At 35.0% G+C, this 5,798-nt stretch overlaps 1 protein-coding gene and 1 long non-coding RNA gene across 2 annotated transcripts in view; both read right to left on the reverse strand.

The window, feature by feature from the left end:
• The window catches only part of LOC113351354 (palmitoyl-acyl carrier protein thioesterase, chloroplastic-like), a 60,243-nt gene that overhangs the window by 48,454 nt on the left and 5,991 nt on the right, over window positions 1-5,798 (reverse strand). The gene's annotated exons all lie outside the window — the stretch shown is intronic.
• On the reverse strand, window positions 4,515-5,755 carry LOC113347987. The gene is made up of 3 exons (XR_003359373.1): window positions 5,259-5,755; window positions 5,054-5,122; window positions 4,515-4,955 (listed from the first exon to the last, which is right to left on the reverse strand). It is a non-coding gene; the product is annotated as an uncharacterized LOC113347987 (long non-coding RNA).

Genomic DNA, 5,798 nt, shown 5'->3' on the forward strand with positions numbered 1-5,798 from the left:
AAAAAAAAAAAAAAAAAAAAAAAAGTTGTTTAAACCTTTATTGTCAATAATGGACAGTGAATCCCAGGAATGCAATATAAATGAATTAAGCTTGTGAGTTGTGACGTTATTCTCCTGACGGATAATGGTTGTATTTAGTTGGGATATTTGAAGCAACAAAAATGGAATATAAGATCTGCAGATGAACAAAATTCTAATTAGATTATGCACTACTGCATTACGAGTTGGATGCACATCTAACTTTCTAAGAATTCTTTAATCTGTGGAAAATCTAATAAAACATAAGATTTATACAGCGCAGTACGAGAAATTATATACTAAGACAATTAATTGCTGTAAGTAAGTGGGATGATTGACCCTGTATTCGAGATCAATATCTAGAATGTAGTCCCATTTTGTGCACACTCGTTAGAGTGTGTACGTAACGTTCCTCTTTGCTACATTATCAGCATATTAACAGCTGATTGATTGGCAGCTGATCATTTTGATCCCAACCTGGATGGTAATAATCAGCCAATCATATGTACTTCCACGTCATCAAAAACTTGAATAGTTTCTTATTCATCAAAATCCTCGGGGATTTCGTTACACTTTCTTAAGGAAGTTTGATTTCACGAATTTCGAATATTTTGTAATCTTTTCCTTGATCTTAAATGTGTGTATATATTGGTATAATCAAAGAAGAGCAGTGCTGTTAACAAGCAAACATCATCCCAGTCATCCGATCATTTCACAAAACCGTTTGATTAATATCAATTTGGTTTTCGACTTAAATACAGCTGGTAAACTTTGTGTTATTAAAAGTAGGTCCCTTAACTTACTAATAAAAATAAAAATCATCCTCTAAACACAGTGTACGAAATAACCGATCCTTCCTTTTTATTCTTATACCTGTTCATTAAAATCAATACATATACTAGCGTCAAACAACGATGGTTTCACAGTAATAAACAGTCATCAATCGGACCTCTAAGGTGTGTGTCGTGATCCTTCCGATCTTTGTGTCATAATGGCTTTCGTCGTTTAATGATAGCCTCGTGGGTTCTCCTACCGGTGCTAGCTAAAACAAATATTTGATCGGTTTTGAATGATTTTTTCGATCGGTGTTGGTGCTAACTAATTAACATTTCATAGTGATATTCATATATGCTAACTCTACCAATCTATTCTTACAGTAAAAGGGTTGACATCCGACACGAACCAAGTTAAATGAATCATGAAATCAATCTTAATATTGGTCTTACTGGTCATAGTTGGATAATACTACTCTCACATCTTTAGTTTCATTACTGTATCTTGATCTAAGTGGTTATAGTATTACCTAGAAGAACTTAGATAGAGTTATGCAGCTCATATTTTCAAGCCGTTAAAGTTACTTGGTCCATATTTTCTTTAAATTTTGTAGTCACGGACGTTATGCAGTTACATCTGTTTTGTTGGTTTACTGTTTGCATGTTGTTGGAACAATTGCCAAATTATGCCTGCACAACAAATAAAATCAAACATGAAACAAATAACGTCATGGCTGAGTCGTGGATTAGGTCGTTTTTTTTAAGACGTTTCGTGGCTCTGCCCAAAATTGTGCAAGCAGTTCTTTAATGTCGCGTCGTCCCCGAGATAAAACAGCCGAGATCAATCTCTTACACAATCACTCTTGCACGGTAAGAGGATGTGAAACTTCTACACTTCATTCTTGCTCAGAAACTCATTTAGAAAAATAAGAAATGTTCACACACTTATTTTTCTTTCACTAAAAATCTTTTCTTTTCTAAACTCATGACATAAAAGAAAAACTTTCAAAGACTCTCCAAGTTCTTTTTAACACCAAAACATAAAAGAAAAACTCTTTCATAAGAAAATGTTCTACAACTCCTCTAACACTCTTTTTATAAGAAAATTATGATTTTATTTTTAATATCCAAGGAAATAAATATGAGTAAATGAAGGACATTATTAAGATGTTAATTATCTTCATTAACCCACTCAATAAGAAACAGTTTTTTGGCATTAAAACAAAATAAATTCATTCCTTAAGAAAAAGAATAACGGTCACATTAAAATTCTTTAATTGTGAGAATAAAATTGGATATTAATTAATGTTTTTAAAACATATATCTCAACACATGTCGGGTACGTATTTAGGATTCTTTGTTTATTGTTGTTAACTTAAGCAAGTAAATTTTTTGCTGCAACAGACTTGTTTTCTTTGTAATCTTTTTATCGACAAAAATCGAAATACATTTAAAGGCTTATCAGGGATAAACAGGGATACTACAACAGGAAAAATAAGAGATTACATCATAAAGGACCTCAGCAGTTAGCTAAAAATAAAGCTACATCACTATGTCAGAAAATGGTCCGAATTAGCTAGCACTAGGTCAAGGTTGATGTCCTTAAGCGCCTCCTTGTTATGAGAGCAAACTAATGCCTGAGACGTTACTTTTTTAATACCTCTTCATGTGTAGATTACACACAATCAAGTTTAACAATAATAATGCTGTGCCTTTACCACCACCTTTCCCTTATGGTTATTTATGATTCTTTTTTTTTTTTTTTTGATAACAGAAAAGTAAAACCAAACAGACTAACTGATTCTAACTATTCTAGGGTAAGAGACACCCTGAATATCATCAACAAGCTTATTGATAACTTCATCTGGTGGATTATCAATCCAGATACCCTCCAAATTTCTTTCTTCGCCAAAGTATCAGCCACGAAATTAGCTTCTCTATATTGTTGTTCAAAGACAATATCTTCAAACTTCATCTTCGTACTTTAATGTCTTGAATTAAACCCCTACAATGCCACGGAGCTTGGACCTCTCCTCTACAAAGTTGGATTGCAAATATGGAATCGCACTCAACTTCTAGTTTCTTGATCCCCAGTTGGATAGCAGTTTGGAGCCCATCCCTGACCGCCCAAACTTCTGCCATATTGCACTCATTTTGGTAGATATGTTTTGCAAAGCCTGCCACTAAAGAACCATCATCATCTCTAACCACTCCCCAAATTCCTGCAAAATGAAAGTTAGAAGACGCGCCATCCGTGTTTAGCTTATAATAACCATTTTTAGGATACTCCCACTTAACCAAAATCTCCTGCTCACTTACAGTATTAACATTCTTATGCATAACAGAGAAATAAAATTCTCTTGCTCTTCTAATTGCCAAGGCAAGAGATTTAAGAGGAACAAACCTTTCTTTTTCATGATTCCATCTGTTTCTACCATTCCAAATACCCCACAGAACCTGTGGGATTATATGTTTCCAACTAATTTCACCAACAGAAGTATCTATAGAACACAACTGCCTAAGAAAAGTGGGAGACATAGTATCCAGATTGAAATTCTTACCTTGAGTTATTTATGATTCCGGTGCAAGTCTGGATTGTGTTGAGGATCGTCCTGTTTGTTTTGCTAAGTAAAGGCTTTACTATGTCCATTTTGATTGCGTAAGAAGTGCATATGATGTAGGTATATTGAACGGTTAAAACTCATCTTTGTTCTGATCAATAGAGGAAAGAAAAAAAAGATCGTCTTTGTTCTGGGATTCAAAGATTTGCGTAAAAAGTAGCACGCTGAATGGTTAGCCACTCAAGTGATAAAAAAAAAGGATAATATACAACATGAAAAAAAATTAAGAGGACCTACTTTTAATTACAAAAGTTCACCAGCTGTATTTTAAGTGGAAAACTGAATCTAACGGTGTGTGAAATGATCGGACGATTAGAAGGCTGTTTGCTTATTAAGCAGTCCCACGCAACTGCGCAGGACAGCACTGCTCATCAAAGAATAATACACAGGGAAGCTTATCATCCTCCTTTAAAAAACCCAAATATTGTGCTGGCCTTATAGTTGTTTTATACATGAATCATTTGTCATTTTTTCAGATGTGATGATTGAGAAGATTTTGTAAAGATCGAGAAGTAACGGGGTTCATTAATATATTGGATTCTTGAAAAAACTTCGATATTGGCAGATAGATGGAAAAAGTTTGGATCAGTTTAGATTTTGTTTTTGATTACCACGACGAAAATCTAAATTGATTTATTTTTCTTCCGACTGGTAAATTTAGTAAATTGTTTGTATAGGTTAATGGATGAAAAAAGAGGAACAAGATGAAAATGGCTGAGGACCAAGACTGCCTCTATCAGCAAGTTTTTGCCAGCCCTTAATTCTGATCAGTAAGCTTTCTTTCTCTTTTATGAAAAACAAGCCATATACTAACAAGAAAGACTGTGTACATCAACTGTCATTGGAACTTATGTTGTATTAGGTGCTAGGTGAGGCGAGGCGCCAAGCCCAGCGCCTAGGGCGTCTAAGGCTCCCCAAGCGAGCAGCCAAAATTTAGAAAACAACAGAAGCAAGCATAATATTGGTGCCTTTGGCGCCTTTCTTCTTAGGCCCCCCTTGGGCGCCTCGCATGCCTAGAGCGCCCGGGGGGGGGGGGGGGGGCCTTTTACAACATAGATTGGAACTGCAGGCATTTAGATAGACTATACCACCATTCGGCTATAATACAATTTATTCGAGCTTGCTTAGCAAGAGCAATAGCAGGCTTATTGCACACCCTATGAACAAACACAAGCACTCCAAAAAGAGGATGGGCTATATACATTATTTAAGGGGACGATTAATCTGTTAACATTGAATGTGATAAGTGTGTTCTCCTCACCCAACATTTATATGCTCTCATTTTTATTCAGCTGGCTTCCATTTGGTTCTTCCCCTCACAACTTCATTTCCGTTCTCAAATTGAAGCATGTGTTGACATTCAGTATAAGCACCATTTTCAGTAACTTTTGTCAAAGACTTTAGCTCATCGCCTATTCTACATTCCCTCTTAAACTCCAGAGTCGGGTCACAAAGCTCCCGACTTTCTAAGATTATCATAGGAGCATTGTGTAAAAGCATTTGATATATTGTCTTTAACTTTCAGAAACAAACCAAGGCCAGACTGTATCGAACAAATATAAGTATGTAAAAGATATATAGCAATTAGGAAGCAATAAGAAAATAAGAACATAATAGTTACTTAAGTAATTGTTTATCTACCTCGAGAATCCAATCAATGTATTTGGAAAAATTCACATGGTGGTTAACATCTAAGTCACTCCAACGTGCCTGCATACATTTTGTACTGCTATTATTAGTCGATCTTACTAATGGGTGTCATTGTGAGCGAAAGCTGGAAAGGTGATAGAAGAGGGAAACTAGCAAGATAAGTCTTAATTAATCAACCAAAATAGAGCTAACTTACTGTTAAACCTGGACAAAATCAGATGCGTTGTCATGAAGCTTTGACAGTTTGATGTTTTCGCGGATGCGATAATCCATTGTATGAGGTGCCATTTCATCTCTAACTTCCTCTGGCATTTTGGACAATTTTCTTGTTTTTTTATTCATCATAATCCACACACTGCATTAAAGCTAATTTTAAAGTAGACCAATATTAAGGAAAGTGGTAATACTTTCCAAGACCGTAGTGGTAAGTCTATGGAAAGTATTGTCCATATCAGTCACGAACTTGAGACTGATAAGGTGAGTGGTATATATGGAAAGTATTGTCCATATCAGTCACGAACTTGAGACTGATAAGGTAAGTGGTATATATTAGGAAAGGATTGTTTATGTAAGTCATGATTGTGAGACTTATAAGGAAAGTCTCAAATCAGTGTCTTAGGTAAGTTTTGAGAAAAGTAATGTATAAATATCTATGAAAGTATCATGAATAAAATTAAGAAAAGAATTACCAAAGTTTTGTCATGGCATCACGAGCCAGTTGATTGAAAAAAAAAAA

The sequence above is a fragment of the Papaver somniferum genome, chromosome 2 (assembly GCF_003573695.1).
Source record: "Papaver somniferum cultivar HN1 chromosome 2, ASM357369v1, whole genome shotgun sequence".
NCBI classification, from domain to species: Eukaryota; Viridiplantae; Streptophyta; class Magnoliopsida; order Ranunculales; family Papaveraceae; genus Papaver; species Papaver somniferum.